The 24,926-nt window shown below is 52.6% G+C and overlaps 1 long non-coding RNA gene across 1 annotated transcript in view; it reads left to right on the top strand.

Moving 5' to 3' along the window:
• Positions 1-11,686, top strand: part of LOC146820747 (uncharacterized) — a 98,833-nt gene extending 87,147 nt beyond the window's left edge. Inside the window, exons 4-5 of the long non-coding RNA XR_014962611.1 lie at positions 8,404-8,673; positions 9,435-11,686. This is a non-coding gene — a long non-coding RNA (uncharacterized LOC146820747). The remainder of the gene's footprint in view (positions 1-8,403; positions 8,674-9,434) is intronic.
• Positions 11,687-24,926: the final 13,240 nt, after the last annotated feature.

Raw genomic sequence — 24,926 nt, 5'->3', positions numbered from 1 at the left:
GCACATTAATGGAATGGAAATGCTTCCTCTTCCTGTATATGTGCTCACTTGCCTGTGGTGGAACCAGGCCAACATGTGTGCAGTCAATGGCGCCAACAACATTAGGGATGTGGGCAAGGTCATAAAAAATCACCCTTCACAGCTGCCAATGTCTCCTGGGAAAATGGATGTAGCGGTCCTTGTATGTCATCATTGCGGACAGTACATCATGTAACACCATACTGAACATTGGATGAGACATCCCACCTGCACTGGACACCGTGTACTGGAACGAACCAGTTGCAAAGAAATGCAGGGCCGCCATCACCTTACATGTTGGTGTCAAAGCAGTCGGATAGGTTCTGCGAGGCCACAGATGGGGCTCCAACTGACCACATAGGTCTTGAAGGGTAGGTCGATCCAAACGGAATTTACGTATGATGTCCTCATCCTCCATGTCCACCAGCAATGTGAATGGACGATGCACATTTGCTCACCTCCTACATAAGATAAAAGGGGACACATGTCAATTCAATTCGCCTATGAGATGTGTCCAACATCTTACGTTTTGACTGACACAGCACCAACAATGACTGGCCTGAAACAACAGCTAACATCACAAGTCACATGCCTAGACAACTTGATCTAAAGTAGTTGTACACGTGTTCAGTTTGTACATAGTGAGGTGAGTACCCCAAAACAGATTCAGACTACGTGAATGTAAAATGGTGCATTCCAACTGCTTGTGTCACCAGCCCTGAGAGTAGTTGACACAGCACATGTCTGAAACAACAACACTGCTGGCTTCTACGTAGCTGCTGTACCTGCCACACCTTCTAGCATGAGTCGGGCAGGGCACACATTAACAACACAATGAGCACAGTGTGTGCATGAATATCAAGTATCAACAATATCAAATATCAACAGTTCAGCAATCTACACAGTGTAATAGGCACACTATGCAGTCAGTCCATCATTACTGTGGGTTGCTTAGCAATCTCACACATTGACATGTTTACATATTTGAGAGTCCATCACACAACAGATCTGTGTACATGCACCACAACATCATAAGTGACATGTGAAGGAGTGCATGCCAATGCATGTAATCCTGTGCACTGACATGGCTTGTGTAGTCATCAGTGAGTAAATGTCACACTAGCATTGAATTTAACTATCTGGTGGCATGATTCATAGTAAGTGTCTACTGTTCAATGATGAGAACTGGCCATTGCCATTGCTACAGCATGATATGTCCATAGGTCCCATAAGCGTGCACCGCCACCGCAATCACGGTCATTGGCACCAATTTTAAAATGCCAATTCGCTGTAGTGACCACCAATGCCCATGCCCCTTCAGCCAATGGGAACTGCGATCGTGGTAGTGAAATACACATTTGAATCCCACGGAAGGCGTGCTTGACCACCACAATCACGGTCATTGGCACCAATTAAAAATGAAAATTTGCGGTAGCGACCCCCTGGACCCCGCGGTGTGACACCGCCCATGCCCATGCCCCTTCAGCCAATTGGAACCGCAATTGCGGTAGTGAAATACACATTTGAAACCCACGGTTGGTGTGCTCCGTTACCGCGGGGCCAGTCATTGAGTGCAATTAAAAGATGCACGATTGCAGTAGCAACCGCCTGGGCCCCGCGGTGTTACACCACCCATGCCCTTCAGCCAATGGGAACTGGGATTGTGGTAGTGTAATACACATTTGAAACCCACGGTAGGCATGCTCCGCTACCGCGGGGCCGATCATTGGGTACAATTGAAAGATGCACGATTGGGGTAGCGACCGCCTGGGCCCCGTGGTGTGGCACTGCCTATGTTACTTGCATTGCAGCCAACGGGAAGCGCAATCGCGGTAGTGAAATACACATTTAAAAAACGCGGTAGGCGTGCTCCGCTACCGTGGTCCCAGTTATTGGTTACATTTGAAACAAGCATTGGCATAGCCAATAGGTCTCGCCTATGGGGCGTTATAAGTGTTTAGACAGAGCTATTGGGTTTGTTATCTTTTTTAATATGTGTTGTAGAGCATTGTGAATGTTGTGCAGCATGTTAAAATTTATAAATTATAATAAAAAATGTGTTATAACTATTTCTGTCACCTTATATCTAACCAAAAAAATATTATATACAACTGAATTATTGTACTAAAAACCAAAATTAATACAAAAAATGTCTTCTAGTTTATTTGTTTATGCAATGCTGTCAATTTTTCCTTGCTTGTTATAATTAATTTTTATTATAGTTTTTATTGTTAGATGTGGGATATAAACAACGGGAGGGTGGATGTTGTGAAATAGTATTTTAATTAGATAGGAGTAGTGGAGAGTTATTTGTGGGGAATTAATAGATGTCACATTTTTATGCCAAACTGAAGTGGTGTGGAGTGTTGCTGAGGTGGTTGTGAGTAGTGGCGGAGGTGATGCTCAGGTGATCTGGAATAATATTGAGGTGATGCTGAAGTGGTGGTGCGCTGGTTCCGAGGTGATGCTGAATGATACATAGGTGGTACTGAGTGATGCTGAGGTGGTGCTGAGTGATGTGGTGGTGATGAGTTATGCCGATGTTGTGTAGCTGAACTGGTGCTTATGTGGTGCCAAGTGATGTTGTTTTTGTTCTGTGTTGAGGTGTTGCTGTATTGATGCTGAAGTGGTGCTGCATTGGTTCTGAATTGCTGCTGGTGTCGGGCTGTGCAGGTGCTGAGCTGGTTTTGCACTGGTGGTGGTGCACTGATGTGGAGGTGGTGCTGTGCTAATGCTGAGATGGTGCTGTGTTGATAATGAGATGTTGCTGCAGTGCATCTGAGGTAGTGCTGTGCTGATGGTGACTTGTTGCTGCACTGGTGGTGGTGGTGCTCTGATGATGAGTTGTTACTGTGTTGATGCTAATATTGTTATGTGGTGATAAGGTGCTTAGGTGGTGCTGAGTGATGCAGAGGTGCTGCTTAGTGATGCTATGGTGGTGCTGAGTGATGCTGGGGCGGTAGAGAATGATACTTGGGTGGTGCTGAGTGATGTTGAGGTGGTACTGAGTGATACTTTGTTGGTGTTGTGTTTAAGTGGTGCTTAGTAATGTAAGTCTGGAGCTGAGGTGATGCTGCACTGGTGTTGATGTGGTGCTGTGTTCATTCTGAAATGGTGTTGCATTAGGGATTATTTGCTGCTGAGGTTGTGCTGAGCTGGTTCTGAGTTGGTGCTGTGCTAATTCCGTGGCGGGGTGAGTTGGTACTGCATTGCTGCTCTGCTGATGCTGGGCTGGTGCTGTACTGGTGCTGAATTGATACTGTTTGATACTGAGGTGGCGAATGTTAAAAGGTGTGGTCCATTTTGAAGCTGTGTACTGTGCAATGGGGGGAAAGGAAGCACGCACCACAGCTGTGTACTGTGCAGAGATGTCAAAGCTGGCACGCACCACAGCTGCACAGAGGTGTGAAAGGAAACGCGCACCACGGTGCTGAAAAGATGCAAATGTTAAAAGGTGCGGTCAATTTTTAAGCTGTGTACTGTGCAATGGGGGATAAGGAAGCACGCACCACAGCTGTGCACTGTGCAGAGATGTGAAAGGTAGCATGCACCACAGCTGCGCAGAGGCATTATTTAGCAGCCGTTGCCAGCAAGCACGCACAAAAAGCAAGTGCTAATAATTAAGTGCCCATGTGGGCACCGGCAGACACCGGCTCAAATAAGCCCCCAGCAAGGGCCTGCGTTACGCCCCTGGATCGAGCGAGTCCAAAAAGCAATATGGAGAAAGGAAGCATGCACCACAGCTGTGCACTGTGCAGAGATGTCAAAGGTAGCATGAACCACAGCTGCGCAGAGGTGTAAAAGAAAGCACGCACCATGGTGCTGCAAAAACGCAAATGTTAAAAGGTGATGTCAATTTTGAACCTGTGTACTGTGCAATGGGGGATAGGAAGCACGCACCACAGCTGTGTACTGTAGAGACATTATTTAGCAGCCGGTGCCTGCAAGCACGCACAAAAAGCAATTGCTAATGATTAAAGTGCCCATGTGAGCACCGGCAGACACCGTCTCAAATTAAGCCCCCAGCAGGGGCATGCATTACGCCGCTGGATCGAGCGAGCTCCAAGAGCCTGGACTACTACACACTCAAAGGAGCTGTAATACAAGGGACGTCTGGTACGCAGCGGCTGATCTGTAGGCCTCCTGTAGAGTGAAATGTACTGGCTTTCTGAACTGTCCCCGTGTGCAGGCCTCCCACGGACAATATTCCCAATAACAAAATATCTTTTAATGCTCCGTGTCCTTTATTTTGTACAGTAGGCACCTTGTTGGATGTTTGGATGGTTGTGGCATATCAATATAATCAGTGTAGCTGAAAAATAAAATAACTTGGCAGCCTGGGCCTGTTAAGGGTATTAACGTTCCTGCAGATTAGCAGAGCCTAAACACTTACGTCTGTTGCACCAATCTCTAGGAGGAGACAGTGGGAGGGAGAGAGGGCAAGAGTGAAGGGGGCGGGCGAGGAGCCAGTGAAGGGAGATAAATTGCTGCGATAAGAAACAATACACAAAGGGCCTCATTTATGAAAAGTGACGCATCACTGCGTGAAAACAGTGATGCGTCACTTTTCACTGTACCCTCCCTGCGACTCCAATGATGCGTCATATTTACAGTATGACGCATCATGTCACAAGGAGTCACAGATACGTCAAAATTTCTGACGTATCTGTAGGCGCAAAAGTGACGCATTGCTGGAGTGTGTCACAAAAGTGACGCAACTCCAGCAATGTGTCCTTTCACATGGGGCAAGCCCCATGTGAAAGGGCCTGCGTCAGTCTTACGCCTGCTGTGAGGCAGGTGCAAGATATTGACGCATTTGCACCCTAGAAGTGGCGCAGTGAAATCTCGTAGATTTCACTGCGTTACTTCTACGATGCTTACTTACGTGGGAACGCCCACCCTGCATACATTATACCTGACGCAGTTATAATGTAGCGCAGGGGTTTACAAAGTGACGTATCTACCTAGATGCGTCACTTTGTAAATATGGTGCAACAAGGTCCAGTTTTTACGCCGCTGATGCGTCACAAAAAGTGACGCACCGGCGGTGCAAAAGTGACGCAAGGACTCATAAATGAGCCCCAGACTTTTTACTGTAGAGCCGTCTGTTGGAAGTGTGGGGGGGCGGTGGGTCTGCCTCCTGTTACAGTGGCGGAACTGGTGTGCTTCCTGTCTGGGCAGCACAGGGGCACAAATGTTGATGCTGACGATTTAAAAACTAACAAATAGTGTAATAAAGGGCAATAATGTCAATGCCAAAGTTGCTAGGAATAATAAAAATTAATAATATTATCATACTATCACAGCAGCTTGTGACGGAGGAGTTTGTCCCTCGGCCGGGGTGGAGAGGACGCGCCTTGTAAGGAAAGTTGCAAGGTCCAGCTCCTTGGTGCTTCTGTCAGGGCGCTTTATAATCCAGCTTATGGCGGTGGGGTCTGTCCCTCAGCCGGGGTGAAGGGGACACACCTTGTAAGAAAAGCTGCGAGGTCCAGTGAGTTCACAAATGCTAACATCGGAAACCTGGGCATCTGTGTGTGAAATCTGTTTATTAAACAGAAAACGAGAGAACCACGTGGGTGTGATGGAGGGGGCATGTGCAGTGGGGTGAAGGAAACACGCACCACAGCTATGCACTGTGCAGTGGGGTGAAAGGAAGCACGCACCACAGCTGTGCAATGTTCAATAAGGTGAAAGGAAGCACGCACCACAGTTGTGCACTGGGGTAAAAGGAGGCACCCACCACATATCTGCACTGTGTAGTGTTGTGAAAGGAAGCACGTGCCACTACTGTGCAGTGGGGTGAACGGAAGCACTCGCCACAGCTGTGTACTGAGCAATGGGGGGAAAAGAAGCACGCACCGCAGCTGTGCACTGTGCAGAGATGTCAAAGGTAGCACGCACCACAGCTGCGCAGAGATGTGAAAGGAAGCATGCACCACAGTGATGAAAAAATGCGAATGTTAAAAGGTGCGGTCCATTTTTAAGCTGTGTACTGTGCAATGGGGGGAAAGGAAGCACGCACCACAACTGTGCACTGTGCAGGGATGTCAAAGGTAGCATGCACCACAGCTGCGCAGAGGTGTGAAAGGAAGCGCGCAGCACGGTGCTGAAAAAACGTGAATGTTAAAAGGTACGGTCAATTTTTAAGCTGTGTACTGTGCAATGGGGGAAAGGAAGCACACACCAGAGTTGTGCACTGTGCCGAGATGTCAAAGGTAGCACGCACCACACCTGCGCAGAGGTGTGAAAGGAAGTGCGCACCATGGTGCTGAAAAAACGTGAATGTTAAAAGGTGCGGTCCATTTTTAATCTGTGTACTGTGCAGTGGGGGAAAGGAAGCATGCATCACAGCTCTACACTGTGCAAAGCTGTGAAAAGTAGCACACACCACAGCTAAGCAGGGGCATTATTTAGCAGCCGGTGCCAGCAAGCATGCACAAAAAGCAAGTGCTAATAATTAAGTGCCCATGCGCGCACTGGCAGACACAGGCTCAAATTAAGCCCCCAGCAAGAGCCTGCGTTATGCCCCTGGATCGAGTGAGCACCAAAAGCAATGTGGGGAAAGGAAACACTCACCACAGCTGTGCACTATGCAGAGATGTGAAAGGAAGCGCGCACTACGGTGAGGAAACAAGGCTAATGTTAAAAGGTGTGGTAAATTTTTAAGATGGTACTGAAAAAGAGGCGACTATAGAGGCCAACTACAGAGTACAGCAAATGTCTTGAAAATAATATACTAGTACAAAGATAACGGTGCAGGAAGAGAGTGCTGACATAGATGAAATGCGAATGCTGGAAAAAGAAGTGCGCACTCTTGTGGCGGTGGGGTCTGTCCCTTGGGCGGGGTGGAGGGGACATGCCTTGTTAGTATCTTATTGTCATGAATGTGAGTGCTGGAAAAGAAGCGTGCACTCCTGTGGCGGTGGGGTCTGTCCCTTGGCCAGGGTGGAGGGGACGCGCCTTGTAAGGAAAGCTGCAAGGTCTTGAAATGAAACATGATTCACAACAGATAGCACGCTGCTCGCTCCCGACAGCTGGAGGTCCTGCTGGTGGACGAGGTGCTTATATGGTGCTCCTGATGTAATGGTAAGTGTTTCAGAGTGAAAGTTTGAGAGTGCAAAGAGTGCTCACATGATGTAGCTCTGCTGTAGTATGTGTAGTTAATGTGGATGCAGCCTCATTTTTGATACACCATGCTCCATACATGGCCTAGTAAATATTGCACTTGAGTATTTGGGGAGGATGGCAACATGGACATTTCTACAGCACTTCTTCAGCAATAACAATACAAATGTTGGTCTGAAACTGGGTAATGTAATTGTGTGATACACTGCCTAGCATGCTGACTTCAGGTAAATGGGGTGTGTAGCCTTATTTCCACCGATCCATGGCTACATTTAAGGATGGGAGGGACATGCAGTGTTTTTGCAGCCATACAGTAACACTTATGGTTTGGACGGTAGAAGTCTGAACAAACATTTCCTGTGCTAATGTATGTCATAGTCCATGAGGTTATCACATGCTCATTTGTGACATTACAAATGTGTTTCATCCAGAGGGTACTGAAGGATGTGTGTACAATTTTCATATTGCCCCCATGGAAATGTATACATTATGCACAAGATTGAAATGCCTTAGTGTAACACTCTTGGTGGAAATTCACCTATGACACATCAGATTAATGTACTTCAGAAATATCATCCTTTCATTGTTTTCATTTTGTGTTCTGACTCGCATATGTAGGCTCTGTTTGCCCTCTCATATTGTACATGCATGTGAATGTTCTGATGGCCCACTGTTTAACCTCAGTGTGAGTCCCCCCTGGCCTGCACAGATACTGCCCAATTTGACAAGGAGCCATCAGTAAATGGACAGAGTGAAACATATTTGTTATCTGCCACCCTATTTCTCAATGAGCTATCTTAGGCCTGAGGATTGCAAAAGACAGACCTTGTGAGAAGAGTGCGAGAATGTAAGATCATGTCCCTAAATGTGACCTCCATGACAGAGGTAGCCATTCACCGGCCAAGGACATTGAGGGGTGTGTAGTGTTGGACAGAGTGAGTCTGCCCCGATACATCATTTCCAATGTATTGTATGCCTTGCTCACTCACATACTGCATCACGGATGAGGGCCTTCTTCACATTGCTTTCTGTGCTGGTATTCTGCATGTGTATGAGATGGCCATGTACTGTGTCCATCATCATACCTGCATACATTTCTATGAGATTATCTGATGCAATTGTACTATGTATCATGCTGTATGGCCTCTGCTCAGCATTTCTGTACTGGTGTGCTATGTTTTGCATGCTCCTGTACTGACACACAGTGGTACATAACACAATGTCACTGAAACTTCCTCTTCTTGTCTCCCATACCTGCAGCTTAAAGTCCCCCAGCGTAAGGCCATATGGAGGGCCATTGCATGCAAGGTGCGTGCTCTGGGCTTCTCCAACCGACGGCACACACACTGTCACAAGAGGTGGGTTGACATCTGCCGGCTGAGCAAAAACGTGGCAGAGATGACGCTGGGGATGCTTTCTCGGAGTGGCAGGTTGGTGCGCAGGAGCATGACACCACTAATGGCCCGCATCTTGGCAGTGACACAGCCAGATCTGGATGGACGTTTGAGGGCCCATCAGCAGAAAATTAGGGTGAGTATTCTGTGAAGGGTGACTTTGGGTGTGAGTGACTGCATGTATCCCAACCCTGAGCCAGTGTGGAGCTCTGTGATGTTTCTAGTGTGATGCAATGGCTTCTAAGTGCCCTCTGTGCTGAGTGCAGCTGTCATGCATTTTCACTACATGTACTTTCTCATGTGTTTAATACAATGGATCTTGACATTGCAAGATGAGATTGGTCTTCTGACATCTGCTGCATTATGGGTGTCATAGACATCACCGGGCAGTGAACAGCAGTGTGCATCATCTTAGTGTGCTTTTGTAGATGTGTGCAGTGCCTGACTTGGAAATTGTGGGAACTACACATCTGACACCAATGTGCAACGGTCGTTGTGCTTCAAAGCACAACATGGTGGAAATCAGTAGGTCATGGCCATTGTAAAATGACATTTTGGAATCAGTATCTGTCTTGTTCCCTTAAAGTGACTCCATATGTGACTGAGACAACATGTTGAGCTGTATATCTATCTCACCTACAGGCATGTAGGTATGCTTACAGAGATCAGTATGTTAGGTTACGGGCCAGCTATTTTGCTGTCTGAACGTCACATGGGTCATTAATGTCAACTATCCATGTTCACATGCAACTTCTGAGTTTTGCATTAAGGTTGCACATGCAGACTTCACAGGGTGGTGGGCAACATGGGGGTATCATATTCTAGTTTTGTGCTTTGCTTGCATATGATGTTTGTGAGTATGGCACTATACTGGAGCTACGTCTCTATCTATTGCAGCTCTACCGAGGGCATCGAAGGACAGGGGACGGACACCAGTGGTGAAGCTTCTGGCACGACTGCTACACATGCGCTCACTGACACTGATGTGACCAGCGCCTTGGAGGGGGACAGGAGTGCCGGGAAGAATCACGCCCAGAAACACCAACCTTAACATCATCTGACTCCAGCGGTGACTCCTCGATGTTGGCAGGCACAGGGAGTTCAAAAACTGCCTCTTCTTCCAACACACATCGTCCACTGCCCACCCTACGGCTACTACCACTAGTGCTGGCCGTGCCTCCAGCCCTAGGAAGGGTAGAGTGTCCTTCACCCCAGGCACCGCTGGCCCTGCCCCTGTCGCCCCTGCTGCCCTCAGAGCGGAGGCAGTGGACCTTTTGCGCCAGCTGTGTGTGGGTCAGACTACTCTCCTGAATGCCTTCCAGGATCATGACAAGAAGCTGGCACAGGTAGATGCCTTCATGGAGCGCATTCATTCTGACGTGGGTGGGCTACACAGAACTGTCCAGTCTTTGTCCTTCACAGTGACGGCAGCCATTCAGCTGTCACGGGCTCCCAGTCCAGCTCCAGTCCCTTCAGCAACCACCCTGCCAGTTGCACCACCTGACGAGAGTGCCCACACATCACAGCCCTCAGGCGCCAAGTACTCCACACGCAGCACACAACAGCAGCACTCCAATCGGCCCAGAGCACAGACACCATCCCCAAAACAAAAAGCAGACATACAGGAGCGCAAAGGCAAAAGCCCTTCACATGACACTCAGGGGCATCAGGCCAAGAAGGAGGCCTCAAGCTCACAATCATCCAAATCACCACCATCCAATGACACTCACATCTCCACACCTGCTCCCAAAGACAAACTGTTGCCCTGTGTGCTGTGAAGCTGGTGCCTGCAAAGAGTCAGCGCAAACAGCTCTCTAAGGCAGATTCACCCACAACGTCAACTCCCACCCACACCCCTTTGAAGGTGGGACAGGAGAGCAAAGTGGTGGATTTACCTGGACAACAGGGGATGGAGGGGAAGAGGCAAGGACAACCCAAGCGTACCACCAGATCCAGCAAATCCCCTCATGGAGGGCCAAGTGGTCCTGATACACCTTCGGTGGAGAGTGTTGTGCCCACCCCACTTCCCACTCCTGCCAAGACAATTCTTGCCTATCGAATCCCCAAGAAGTGGAGACCCTGGCGGTGTATGTGCATCGGGGATGTTCCCAAAAATGGGCAAGAGTCTGGGGAGACTGGAATAAATTCAGGGGGTATATTTGTGACCCACCAAGATCAGAAACTGTACAAAGGTCAGATTAGTGGTGTTGGAGGGAAGGTGGCGTGAGCGGTAGGCTATAATGCTGGTGGAGGGTTACTAGAGTCGTGTATAAGTACTGTTCTCATAAGTTTAAAAATGTATTGGTGCTGCCAGAAACTAATTGTGTGCAGATCATACGAATTGGTGATTTCCAATGTTCCTAATAAAAATAATTTACAAAAAAAAAAAGAAGTGGAGACCCAGCACTCCACATTCACCCTCACACACTGTGTCTCACGGCAGCATGTCTCTGCCTCCCCGTGCCACCATGCCACCTGGTCTAAGCAGCCCTCAGGCTCCCACAGCCACTGATGCCTGCTACCTCAGCTGGTACTCTCTCTCTCAGGTCCAGTCCTCCAACTGGCCCTGACAATCAGCCACGTCCCAGTTCAACTGACAGCCAAGTCTGAGACAAAGTCCCCCTCCCAAACCCCTCTCTCCCACAGCGGTGCCTGGGCTGCACATTTGTATCCCCCGTGCTGTGGTGATTCCCATGGCAGTGTACGGTGTTACCCATTCCCTGTGCAGTTTTTCATGGACACATGTACATACTTTGAACTATGGACTGGCCAATGGCCTGGCTGATTGTCACTTTAGATGCCCATTCCCTATGCAGTTTCTCATGGACACATGTACATACTTTGAACTATGGACTGTCCAGTGGCCTAGCTGTTTGTCACTTTGGATGCCCATTCCCTGTGCAGTTTCTCATGGACACATGTACATACTTTGAAATATGGACTGGCCAATGGCCTTGCTGTTTGTCACTTTGGATGACCATTCCCTATGCAGTTTCTCATGCACACATGTACATACTTTAAACTATGGACTGGCCAATGGCTTTGCTGTTTGTCACTTTGGATGCCCATTCCATGTGTAGTGTCTCATGCACGCATGTACATACTTTGATTTTGTACTGGCCAATGGCCTAGCTGTTTTCTACTTTTGATGCCTATCTGTGTATTATGTAATAATGACAGTTACTCTTGTTGTCTGCTTTGTCAATGTCCTTGCTAAATAAAAGGTTTGATGTATGGGTAGGGTTTCATGTGACACATGCTCTGTATGCCACTTTAACATTGCCTATTGCTTGTTTTACTTTTTCAGAGTTTGCCGGAGGTGACGGGCACTTTAGTTCTTGACTCTGAGGCTTGAGGGTGCAATGATGGTTGTTTGTGATGATCTACTGTTATCCTAATCATTCTATGGTCAGGTTTGCTAAGTTGTACACATGTCATGTTAGGAGGCAATACCACAACAGAGGTGAATTCTATCCACAGGATTACTTGCGGGCTGACCAGGGTCCATCATATCTGTGTGATCTTTCTTGATGTGTGAACAGCAGTGTTGATGTGTGGTCATCTTGTTTAGGCCTGTCTTCCTAGTCACATGGGTACATTTGCATATGTGAACTTGAGTGGTCATACAGTGTGAATGGGCTGTGTTGGACCCGGCCTCGTGGCGTGGTCCTTACCCCCGTGGATTGTGCCCGTTCCCCGCCCCGGCCTTCACGGGCCACCCTTCTGAACTGCACCGAGGCCCTTCATCCTGAGCTGCACGAGGTCGCATACCCCTCGTGGCTCCGCCATCTTGTTGGCATCCACGTGACTCTGTGCACCAGCCAACGCGACCCCGCTCAACCCGGCCTCGACCCCAGCGAAGCCCCGACATCGAGGCACCACAAACTGGCCAGGGGGGGCCGCAGGAACCATTCATCGCCCCGGCGGAGGACAGTATCGATGGGACCCCCAACTGTCCTCCCCTCTCGAGGTGTGATCGCCCTGCAACTCCCTTGGGCCTGGCGCCTCTCCTGCTGGGCGTCTGGCCACCTCCACCCGGCCTCTCCGCCCCCCCGGGCGCCTGGGTCCGGACATCAAAGGGCTCCAGACCTATATCTGGAGCGACCCCGCCACAGATCGGCAGTTGTATCCCGGAGTCGAGAGCCCTGCTGATTGAATCGCGGCTGACCCTACGGAGAAGAACTCTTGTCGGAACCATCACGAGCCCTGCTGACTGCGTCGCGGCTCCTTCTTGTGAACACTTTGAAGCCACCTGGAACATCGGAGCCCTGCTGACGCTGTCGCGGCCCAACCTCGCTGAAACCTCCCTCGGAGCCCTGCTGACGACGTCGCGGCTCGAGCTGAGCAGAAACCATCTTGAGAGCCCTGCTGATTGGATCGCGGCTCTCCACGAACTGTACGCTGGAGCCCTGCTGACGCCGTCGCGGCTCGACCCCTCCGAGATCCGGAGGTCCTCCAGCTGGAGGATAAGAACTGGGCCCCAGGTACCCTCGTACCGCACTCCTGCCAAAGACTGTCCCGCTACCCCTACCCTTCCAAAGAGACACTGAGACTTTTGGTGGATCCCTCGATCCCTTTGTGTAAATATTGACCTCGTAACCTTTTTATTGCTGATAAAGAATTGCTTGTCTTGAGACAACCTCCTTGAGTCCTGTGTGGTGGTGTTACTGTGCTAGTACGTGATAGGAGAAGGATCTCTCAGGAGACCTCTCGGTGGCGCTCGGCTACTTCGTACAGTGTGAGGGCCCCCCCCCCCCCTTGGTGGTCTCGCCGACTCCTCGGGGTCCGCCTTCCAACATTTGGTGGCCAGCGACGGGATCCGAGCCGAACGCAGTACGTACCAGCCAGTACCCACTAGCTACCCATCCAAACGAACAGTAACCATGAGCAGCCAGGAAAACAACGCGACAATGGAGTTCCAGCCCGAACGGCTGGAAGAATATACGCACAAAGAGTTAAAACAGTTCTGCAAAGACAAAGGCATTGCAACCACCGGCCTAGGTACCAAAGAGGAGATGCAGAAAGCTCTGAGGACATGGCTGGAGCGGGCCCCTCCCAGGAAGAGGGTCCCTTGCCCCTGACTGAGACCACATCAACCGCACTGACCCCGGCAACCGGAGGAAGAAAGAGCCTAGAAACCGGCCTCTCCGAAGAAGAAATACGAGAGCGGGAGAAGGTCCGGAACCACGAGCTAGAGCTCGCACGACTGCGGCTGGACGGCGAACTCCAGCTGGCGGAAAAGAAACTGGCCCTAGAGCAGCTACGGCTTCAAGAGGAGATAGAGGAGAAAAGACGACACCGGGAGTTGGAGGAAAATAAACTGACCCTTGAGCACGAGCGCAGTCTCAAGGAGCTCGAAATCAAGGCCAAGAACGGAGGGACCAACGCCCCCAGTACTAGAGACACTCTACCGCCTTCCGAGACCAAGGTACATATCCCGAAAGAGGTCGTCAAGGAGTACTACAAGAATGACGACATCCAACAATGGTTCAAGGCCTACGAGGTGGCCATGACCTCTCATCGGGTGCCCCGAAAAGACTGGGGCGCGGGCCTGTGGGGGCGGTTTCTGAGTGAGGGTCGAGACACACTGCTCCAGCTGCCGGAGGAGGTGATGACCTCCTACGATCACATGAAGGAGGCCCTGCTCACCCGCTACGGGCTAACCGCGGAAATGTACCGCCAGCGGTTCAGAGACTGCAAGAAAATCCCGGGTACCACCTGGGTGGAGTATGTGGACTTTTTCAGTCGGGCCCTAGAAGGATGGATCAAAGGTAGCAAAGTAACCACCTACGGGCAGCTGGTCGACCTCATCGTGTGGGAACATCTCTCCAACAATTGCTTCGTGGAACTGAGACAGCACCTCCTCGACAGCAAAATGACCGACCCGCGAAAACTCGCCGTCGAGGCCGATCGATGGGTCAACTCCCGGGTCCCCCGGAACTCAATGGAGGAGTACCAGAGGAACCCCACCAGACCCCCCCGCCAACGCGGTGGAGGGGGAGGGCCGAACAGGAACCGAGACCCTCCCGCCGGGGCCCCCAGGAGCTCCCCTCGAGGGCCACCGCAGCAACAACTCTCCCCGAGCCTAGCCCGAAGGGGGGCGCCCCCGGCCAGACCCGGACCACGGCCACCAGTAACGTGCTACGGCTGCCAACAAACCGGACACTATGCCAGCGATCCGGTCTGCCCCCTGAACCGAAGAAACGGGGCCGGCAGGCCCCCGCCCCGACAGCTGGCGGCCGCCGCCCTGGGAGAAGGAGAAGAGGAAGAGGAGACCCTCGACCGAGGGACCACTGAATGGGAGCCGGCAGCCATGTCCCTGGTCTGCCTGGGTAGCCGAGAAATGGTACCCTGCACCCCCATCCCAAACAACACCCAGAAGTACCGGCAGCAGGTCACGGTCAATGGACAACGGGCCGAAGCCCTTTGTGACACCGGCGCCAGTGTCACCGCTGTCCGCTGCCACCTGGTGACCCCCGAGCAGATCCTACCGAATGTGCTGTGCCCCGTCCGGACGGCCGACAACAGCGAAAGCCTGTGCCAGATGGCCCTGGTCCCCTTCGAGTGGGGAGGGGTGACGGGCCTGCTGAAGGTGACGGTACGCGACGACGCCCCCGTCGACTGCCTCCTGGGGAACGACTTGGAGAGTTCCCCCTGGGCTCAAGTAGAGCGACGAGAGCACCTCCGAATGCTGGGACTATCTGACTGGGCCTGCGCCATCACCCGGTCCATGACCGCCCGGGCCACCCGCTCATCCTCGGCCTCCGGGGCCGCCCAGCCCGAGGGGCTCTCACCCCCTCCCGCCAGCAGCGAGGGGGAGGCGGACACCGACCCTGGACCTAGTGAATCCTCCCCCGAAGAGATGGATTCCCCGTGCGCCCTACCAGAGCTGACACAATGGCGACACGAAGGGGGCCCCACCCGGGAGCAGTTCCAACAAGAGCAGCAGTCCTGCCCCACTCTCGAAGGGGTCCGCCAACAAGCGTCCGCCCAAACCAACGGGGACCAGACCGGCACCCACTGGGTCTACTGGGCCGAGGGCCTGCTATACAGTGAGCAAAAAGTGGCAGAACTCGGGGCCAGCCGAGTGTTGGTGGTCCCCCTCCGCTTCCGGGAGTTCCTGCTCAACCTGGCACATGATGTGCCCCTCGCCGGACACTTGGGGCAAGACAAACCGTACAGCCGGCTGGTGACCCACTTCTACTGGCCCCGGATGCGGAGAGACGTGGACAACCACTGCCGGTCCTGCCAGACCTGCCAAGCCAGCGGGAAGACGGGGGGTCGGGTCAAGGCCCCCCTCCAACCCTTTCCAGCCGTCAGCACCCCGTTCGAACGGGTCGGAATCGATATCGTGGGGCCCCTGGACCCCCAGACCGCCCTGGGCCACCGCTTCATCCTGGTCCTCGTGGACCACGCCACCAGGTACCCGGAGGCGGTCCCGCTAAGGACTATAACGGCCCCCGTGGTAGGCCGGGCCTTAATGGGGATCTTCTCCCGAGTGGGATTTCCCCGCGAAGTGGTGAGCGACAGAGGCACGAACTTTATTTCCAGGTACATGCGGTCCCTGTGGCAGCAGTGCGGGGTCACATACAAGTTCACGACCCCCTATCACCCTCAGGGGAACGGACTGGTTGAGCGGTTCAACAGAACATTAAAGGGGATGATCCAGGGCCTGGAAGAGCCCCTCCGGCAGAGATGGGATGTCCTGCTGCCGTGCCTCCTGTTTGCCTATCGGGAGGTCCCGCAGAAATCCCTGGGGTTCAGCCCGTTTGAACTATTGTACGGACACCCGGTCCGCGGACCGCTCAGCCTGGTCAAGGAGGGCTGGGAGACGAAGCCCCAAGGCGCCCCTCCTGACGTCTACCGATACCTCCTGACCCTCCGAAACCAGACCCGCAAGTTCCGAGCCATGGCCGAAGCCAACCTCGAGGCCAGCCAGGAGGACATGAAGCGGTGGTACGATCGGAACTCCTCTACCATAGAATTCGAGCCAGGTCAGAAAGTATGGGTCATGGCCCCGGTTGAACCCGGCGCCCTCCAGGACAAGTGGACTGGGCCCTTCAAGGTAGTGGAGAAGAAAAGTCCCGTCACCTACCTGGTCGACCTGGAGTCCCCCCGGAACCCCCTCCGGGTCCTACATGCTAACAGGCTAAAACCCCACTTTGCTCGGACCGAACTGAGCCTGCTACTGGCGACCGACGAGTGGGGCGAGGACGACTCCGAGCCCCTGCCCGACCTCTTGCAGTCCAACGTCCATGATGGATCAATCAAAGGTGTCCAACTCGCCTCTTCCCTGACTCCGGAACAGCGCAATGACTGCCAGCAACTGCTGCAGGACTACGCAGCCCTCTTCTCCCTCACCCCGGGGGTGACCCACTGGTGCGTCCACGACGTCGACACCGGGGAGAGCCCCCCCGTGCAACACAGAGCCTACCGGGTACCCGACCGAGTGCGGGCATGCATCCAGGCCGAAGTAACGAAGATGCTGGCCCTGGGGGTCATCGAACCCTCCGACAGCCCGTGGGCCAGCCCTGTCGTCCTGGTGCCAAAGGCCGCAGCTCCCGGCCACCCCCCGGAGTTACGATTCTGCGTGGACTACCGAGCCCTGAATGCAGTGACCAAGACGGACGCCCACCCTATACCCCGGGCCGACGAACTCATCGACCGCTAAGGGGCCGCTCGCTACTTGAGCACACTGGACCTCACCGCCGGGTACTGGCAGATCCAGCTCACCCCCGGCGCCCAAGAAAGATCCGCCTTTTCGACCCCGGATGGGCATTACCACTTTCGGGTGATGCCCTTCGGAATGAAGAACGCCCCGGCCACTTTCCAAAGACTGGTGAACAAGGTTTTGGCCGGGCTTGAGGCCTTCAGCGCGGCCTACCTAGATGACATTGCCGTGTACAGCAACCACTGGGCAGAGCACCTCCTTCACATTAAAGCCGTCCTGGCCTCCCTCCAGCGGGCCGGGCTCACAATCAAGGCCAGCAAATGCCAGATCGGCCACGGATCCGTGACCTACCTGGGCCATCAAGTAGGGAGCGGGCAGGTGGCCCCTCTCCAACCGAAAATAGATGCCATCCAGGCCTGGGAACACCCCACTACCCAGACCGCTGTCCGGGCCTTCCTGGGTCTCACCGGATACTACCGGCGGTTCCTCCGGGACTATCCCATAGTCCCGGATGAACCGCCGGTAGTATCCCGGAGTCGAGAGCCCTGCTGATTGAATCGCGGCTGACCCTACGGAGAAGAACTCTTGTCGGAACCATCACGAGCCCTGCTGACTGCGTCGCGGCTCCTTCTTGTGAACACTTTGAAGCCACCTGGAACATCGGAGCCCTGCTGACGCTGTCGCGGGCCAACCTCGCTGAAACCTCCCTCGGAGCCCTGCTGACGACGTCGCGGCTCGAGCTGAGCAGAAACCATCTTGAGAGCCCTGCTGATTGGATCGCGGCTCTCCACGAACTGTACGCTAGAGCCCTGCTGACGCCGTTGCGGCTCGACCCCTCTGAGATCCGGAGGTCCTCCAGCTGGAGGATAAGAACTGGGCCCCAGGTACCCTCGTACCGCACTCCTGCCAAAGACTGTCCCGCTACCCCTACCCTTCCAAAGAGACACTGAGACTTTTGGTGGATCCCTCGATCCCTTCGTGTAAATATTGACCTCGTAACCTTTTTATTGCTGATAAAGAATTGCTTGTCTTGAGACAACCTCCTTGAGTCCTGTGTGGTGGTGTTACTGTGCTAGTACGTGATAGGAGAAGGATCTCTCAGGAGACCTCTCGGCGGCGCTCGGCTACTTCGTACAGTGTGAGGGCCCCCCCCCCCTTGGTGGTCTCGCCGACTCCTCGGGGTCCGCCTTCCAACAGGCTGTCATTCTCAGTAGTGTTGATGTGTGCGTGCCCCTGCAATGCCAACTGCACACATGTATGATCCAGGTAATGAGTGCCTGTTTGTTTAAATTGTCAGCCATGTGCTTCAGATTGTGGGCACATTGTAGGAGTTGTAGGTTGGGCACTGTGCAGTGTGTAGGTGTGTCCTTGCACACCTGGGGGACACCTACTTGTTGTCGCTGCCAGTTGTGAGTATGCAGAGTGTGTGACTGCCAAATCTGTGTTGTGTTTTGTTGATCAGCCATGTGTCTTGTTACTGTTTGGGCTCATTGCGCAGACCTGCACAGCCACACTGACAATATTTGTGAGTTTTCTCATGCATTTCTGTCACTTGACCCATTTTTGGCTCCAGTATGGTATGTGGTATGTGGAGTCATGTCATCCCGTATATGTGCTTCTGATGCCTACACATTGTGAGTATCTCCTCTATGAGTTTGTGTACTGTATACTCTTCACCTGTCCACTACTGAAGTACACACCACTTCAATCTCATGTCTTCCACCCCATGGCTTGCCAGCGTGTAAGCCTCCCCACCACTTCATAGTGTGGCACTATACTGTGGGAGGCTGATCTGTTTACAGGACCAATGTGCCACTCAGGACAGTTTCACAATTAGTTATGTGTTATGCTCTTCTACTTTTTTGCAGTCATGGTTGCTCATGTGCAGTGCATATGTTTGAGCAGCACAGTCGTCTAGTCATGGTGTTTGCTTCTGGGTTTCTCTGAGTTGTGCATCTGTGGGTGATGGCTAAGCTGTATGTGTGTTTGCTGAGGTACTGCTACCCTTCCTGAGTGTGATGTTATCTGTGTGCCGTGATGATTGGTGTTGTCTCTTAGGCTTGCATGGGGGACCCCATACCTTATAGATCAGCTTAGTGGAATCACATCACAGGATCAGCTAGGCTCTCTCCTGCAACAGCTCTTCGTTTCGAATGTAACAGAAAACATGCTGCTCTGTAATATTAAAGGGCTCGTCTTTCAGGTATTGGCAGCTGTATGTATATTATGGCTAAGAAGTGGTACGATCAACCTGAACACAACAACCTGCCCCGTCTAGTGACCCAGACTCGTTCTTAAACGGTGTACAGACCAAGGTCACAGCTCGCTATTAAGGATGTTAAACAACAGACGGTTCTCATGTGAAGTAAAGTCGAGTTAGCAGTTCTCGAATGAATAACATGTAACAACAGTGTCGCGTGCAAAAGCAGCAGAAGCGGCAAGCTGGCTTTCTAACAGCCATCGAGGTTATGCTAACTTAGAGTTGTACATAGGGAGTGGTTAACCCATACTACAAGAGGTGTAGAGTAGAATGGCGTAGAATAGAGTGGTGCAGAGTAGAGTAGAGGGTTGTGCAGAGCAGTGGTGTAGAGTGGTGAAGAGTAGAGTGCAATGGCATAGAATAGAGTGGTGCAGAGTAGGGTGACATGGATTGCAGTGGCATAGAGTGGTGCATAGTAGAGTAGAGTTCAGTGGCGTACAGCAGAGTGGTGCAATGTAGAGCACAGAGGTATAGAGTACAGTGGCATAGAGCGGTGGGATAAAGTGCAGTGGCACAGAGTTGTGCAGAGTAGAGTGGTGCGGAGTGTAGTAGAGTGGTAACAAATGGTGCAGAGTAGAGTATTATGGCGTAGAGTGCAGGGCTGTAGAGTGATGTAGTGCCATAGAGTGCCCTGGTGTAGAGTGCAGTGGAATAGAATAGAATGATGCAGAGTAGGGTGTAGTGGTGTAAGAAGTAATGTTGCAGCATTCTTTATTTGGAAGGCACACAGAATCACAGTCACACTTCACAGTACAAGAATAAGTGTACTCTGTGCCACAGCGATGGGCAGGGCAGCGGGGTTGGGAGGGAAAAGAAGCAAGATGGAAGGGTCGGTGGGAGGGAATAGAAGCTGCATGGACGGGGATGAGGGAGATAGGCTGAAAACACAGGCATTCATATGGAGTGCTTGAACACAAAAAAAGTACCTCCAAATACGGGAGCATTGGATGGACAGAAATACTTGTTCCATGCTCCAGAACACAAGAAGAGTACATGATGCCTGCATGCTGTGACGAACGGAAGCGAAGCAAATGATAGTGGCTCTAAAGCTAACAAATGGTAAGCTACGGGCGGGCTGTAAGCCCACTATATGTAAACAAAAGTCAGGTGGTACGATCTGCGGAGGAGGGTCCGAGCCAAAATGACCGACGACCACAACCAGGCCAACATCACTGGAGGAGGGCCGCCCGCAGACCCGTACAATACCATCCCTGGGAGGAGAGGGTGATGGCCATACTGCCGGTGGTGTCAGTGGACGGATTAGAAGGACTCCGAGACCCGGGTGAGTACACAAACAACTCACCTCACATGGGGGGAACGTTATCCACAACCAAACTCACAATCAGGCACGCAACCACCCCAAGCTATCGCATGACTCAACCACACTCCATGAACACGCACATGCCACTAGCGCCACCATGCCCCATGCACCCAGCTGGACAATGCCAAGTCACAGGCCACAGAAAACACCAACACAAGACACGGTAAACCGGATGGCGGGAGTGTGTGCCCCAAAAATCACATAGTGCAACTCAGAAGCAGACAACAATGCCCTCTGCCCATATGGCCTAGGTCACAGCCAGACAAACAGTGTGTCCCCACACAGGAAAGACTTGCCAGCAAATGGCGGACGCCTTGCATTAAGACATGGGGGTGAAGGCACGTTTTTGAACATGACAGCAGCTAATGAACAGCCAACACTGTGAAAGAGTGGCAGCACACACCACCACAGCAGCAGCGCAGACACAGACACTACACCCAATGGGTGCCTGGAGATCAGAAACAAACTCACATGAACAAGCCAAGGGCCATTCAAAGATCTGCAAAAAGTGTGTGCCTAGGAAGCTGGGCTGAGGTGACAGAGGGTGACACACAGAGGGAGGGAGAGGGGGAGAGAGAGGGAGGGAGACACAGGGAGACGGACAGAGGGAGGAGGCTGACACAGGGAGGGAGGGAGAGGGGGACAGAGAGGGAGTGAGAAAGGGACACACAGGGAGACCAATTCAGCCTTGGGGGGTGTGGGAATGTCTGCTCGTCAGCAGGTGGACTGCGTGCATGTAGACAAGGGTGGGCAGTGCCTGAATCCAACTCTCTTCTCCATGGCAAAACACTGGGCCATGTCTCAACCTGTGCACGAGCACAACGCCAGCTACCTGCATTATATAAGTGTGTCGAACAACTCCATGTGCCCACGTACAGTGCAACACGGAAGGCGCCAATGCATGGCTCGCCACACCTGCTCACTCCACTTCTGACTGCAGTCACAATAGACGCAGCAAGTAAGACTGTGCCACACATAGGTAAAGTCTCAAAAGCTGTGGCCAAGGGACATACCCATGCACAAGTGCACTGTGAGTGGAATGCAAGACAGATCCAAATTCCCAGAGGAAATGTGCCAACTTAGAAACGAATGAAACATGGATGTTGCATGGAACAAAATTAACATTGTCTCTCTCACACACAGGTCAACGTCGTGGATCACCCCCCAACACTGGGGGGGAAGACGCACAGGACCCGGCTCTGCGGGATGACGGACCCACTGGCAGCGACGACTCTCACCACTCTGTGGACGACCCCGACCAACCTGGCCCCTCTGGTGTCCAACCACCTGCAGCTCCTGCGTCAGGTACAACTGGGCCAACCACCACCCCCACTCCTGCCACATCCCAGGAGACACCCAGGATCCCTGCCCCACCACCACAACGCAGCCAGGCTGACCAGGAGGAACACGGTGTACCGGGCACCCAGGAGGAGGCAGGCGACAACACTAATGCCACCCCTCAGGGGTCCCGGAGACCCGATGTGCCCACAAGGGCAGGCCAGGTGCAAGTGGGCAGGGGTGGTGGGAGTGGAGGACGGCGGAGGCGCGAGCCTGACCAGTTGGCTGCGGAACCGGTATATTCCCATGTCAGAAACATCCTGGACACATACCGGCAGGACACCACGGGCATGGCCCAGGTTGTGTCCATCCTCGAGGAGATCAAGACCCAGCAGGCCCAGCAACATGCGGAGCAACATGCCTGTCTACTGCGACACCAAGGGCGGATGGAGGACAGACAGGCTGAGCTCGTGACGGTGTTCACGGGAATTCACCGTACACTCCGTCGGATAGCCAACAACATGGGCAACCCTCCCTGTGCCACCAGGCGTAGAACATCACCACCCACAGGGAGGGATGAGGAGGAGGAGGAGACATCCGACGGAGCATCCCAAACATCGTCACGGCCTGGTTCTGAGGGTTCCCGCAGGAGGGCGGGTCGTCCACGGAAAAGACCGTGAGGGTCGGCGCAACAGCACCATCTCCCAGGACACCTGGCCTGGCACCTGGCCCACTGGACCAACAGCAGCACATCAGCAAAAGACATTCTCTGCCACATGGACTTGCTGGTCACTGTCTGACCAATGTTGACAAAGACTGTGGCATGGACTCTGAGGATTTCCAATGGCAAGGACACCAACTCCCCTAGTGAACTTTGGATTCCACGCACCCGGAAAGCCCCTCATGTCATACCCCCCCCCCAACGTACCCCACCAAAAATAAAAAGTTACACGATAAAGAGATGATGCCTACATTTTGCATTATTACCTTACATGTGTCTTGTTAAGTCTAACCATGCCTGAGTTCTCATATGACTTCAACCATCCACACCCTGGGGCCTGAGTCTGGCACAGGACACACATGGTCACAATGTATTAGGCAACACAGACATGGAGCACCATACACATCCGTGATGGGCCCAACCAGCTGAGGGGGTGGCCGCACAACCGTGCCGACAGACATATTGAGTACAGCGACAGCCATGCGCAGAGGTCAGGGATCATGTGGAGTGTCCTGGGGGGCACCCAGGTATGTGTGGACAGGTGGCAGAACCATGTCCTGCAAGCTTGAGTCAGGTGGATGCAGAGAATGGTGGCCTGGCCAACGTTGGATGCATGGGGATGGCACATGTCACAATACCCACACAGTCATGGACATCATGCACAATACACAGTCTAATCCCACACAAACAGCTTGCATCTTGCTACTCGACACATAGACACATAGCCACTATCACGGAAAACCATGCCAGACATGCCGTATGCACAGTGGCAACACACCAGCATTGACTGAGAATAGGCACCTTGGAGGCATTGGGACACCTTTATTATTCATGTATTCGGGAATGCAGAGGCTACTCGGAGTATACATACACAGGTCATGTGGAGTAACATGTGGGTCCTACACTGGAACCCCCCTTCTGCAGCACAAATGCGTGATAGCCATGGAACTGGCACACAAGTGTCGGGTAACAGCTAAACACCCCCTGCTGCTCACGGAGAGGCTGCCATACACCATTGATCCTCTGATGTGGAAGTCCCACACCATGTCAAGCCAATGCAAACCGTATGTGTCCGAGGGCAGTGTTACACACATTGATGCCATCATCACAATCCACTATCCCATCACAGATGACTGTCAACAAGTCTGACCATCTATTCAGGTCTACCCAGCTACATGTCATGTGTCCCATGGTGATGCGACATGTCTGCAGAGGAACCAAACATCGACAGGGGCAGTGTGCACACATCATAAACAACTGCGACACCCAATACACCCCTGATGCATCCCTTACCCTAAGGAGACTTCCAAACTTGTCCGTGCGTGTAACGCTGAGTCAGCACACGATGACGTGTCCATGAGGAATAGCAGTGCCACAACAATGCAACCAGCAGACGGCATGCGCAAGTACCTGGGGATGAGAGACACACAAGAAGTCAGCCACAAAAAGCACAGCCACTTGCATGTGCATGTACTCGACACATGTAAGGATGACAACATGCTAGGTCACAATTATGACTGGGGAAATACACTCATCACTGGCACCATCACTCCAGTGACACATCCACACACACCTCTGACTCACGTGGCATACATGCAGATGGACACACACATCGCAACACATGCCACACGGGGACCAATGCGTGCACACTCAGACACTGGTACTCACCACTAAGCAAAGAAGTCGCGTATGAGCCGACTCCGGATGTCCTCTTGCGGAACCACATCCTCCACATCACTAGTCCCATTGCCAAGCCCTTCGTCCTCCACGGGTGGATGGTCCTGATCATCTTGATCCAGGATGAGTGGCACAGCTTTCTCAACTGCCATGTTGTGCAGCATGCAGCAGACCATGAAGATTTTGCAGACCTTCGCCGGGGCATATGGGAGGGCGCCGCCGGTCTTGTGGAGGCATCTGAATCGGCTCTTCAGGAGGCCAAATGTCCTCTCTATCACTCGCCTTGTCCGGCCATGGGCGGTGTTGTAGCGGAGCTGGGCCGGCGTGATCGGGTTGCGGAGAGGTGTGATCAGCCATGGCATGTTGGGATAGCCAGCGTCCCCTACATGGAAACCACATGGACATAAGTAGGACAGGAGAAGCGGTCGTGCTGGAAGTCTACGCAAAATACAGGACAGACA

This window comes from Triturus cristatus, chromosome 6, assembly GCF_964204655.1.
Source record: "Triturus cristatus chromosome 6, aTriCri1.1, whole genome shotgun sequence".
Taxonomy (NCBI): Eukaryota; Metazoa; Chordata; class Amphibia; order Caudata; family Salamandridae; genus Triturus; species Triturus cristatus.
This window is presented reverse-complemented; position numbering and strand designations above follow the sequence as displayed.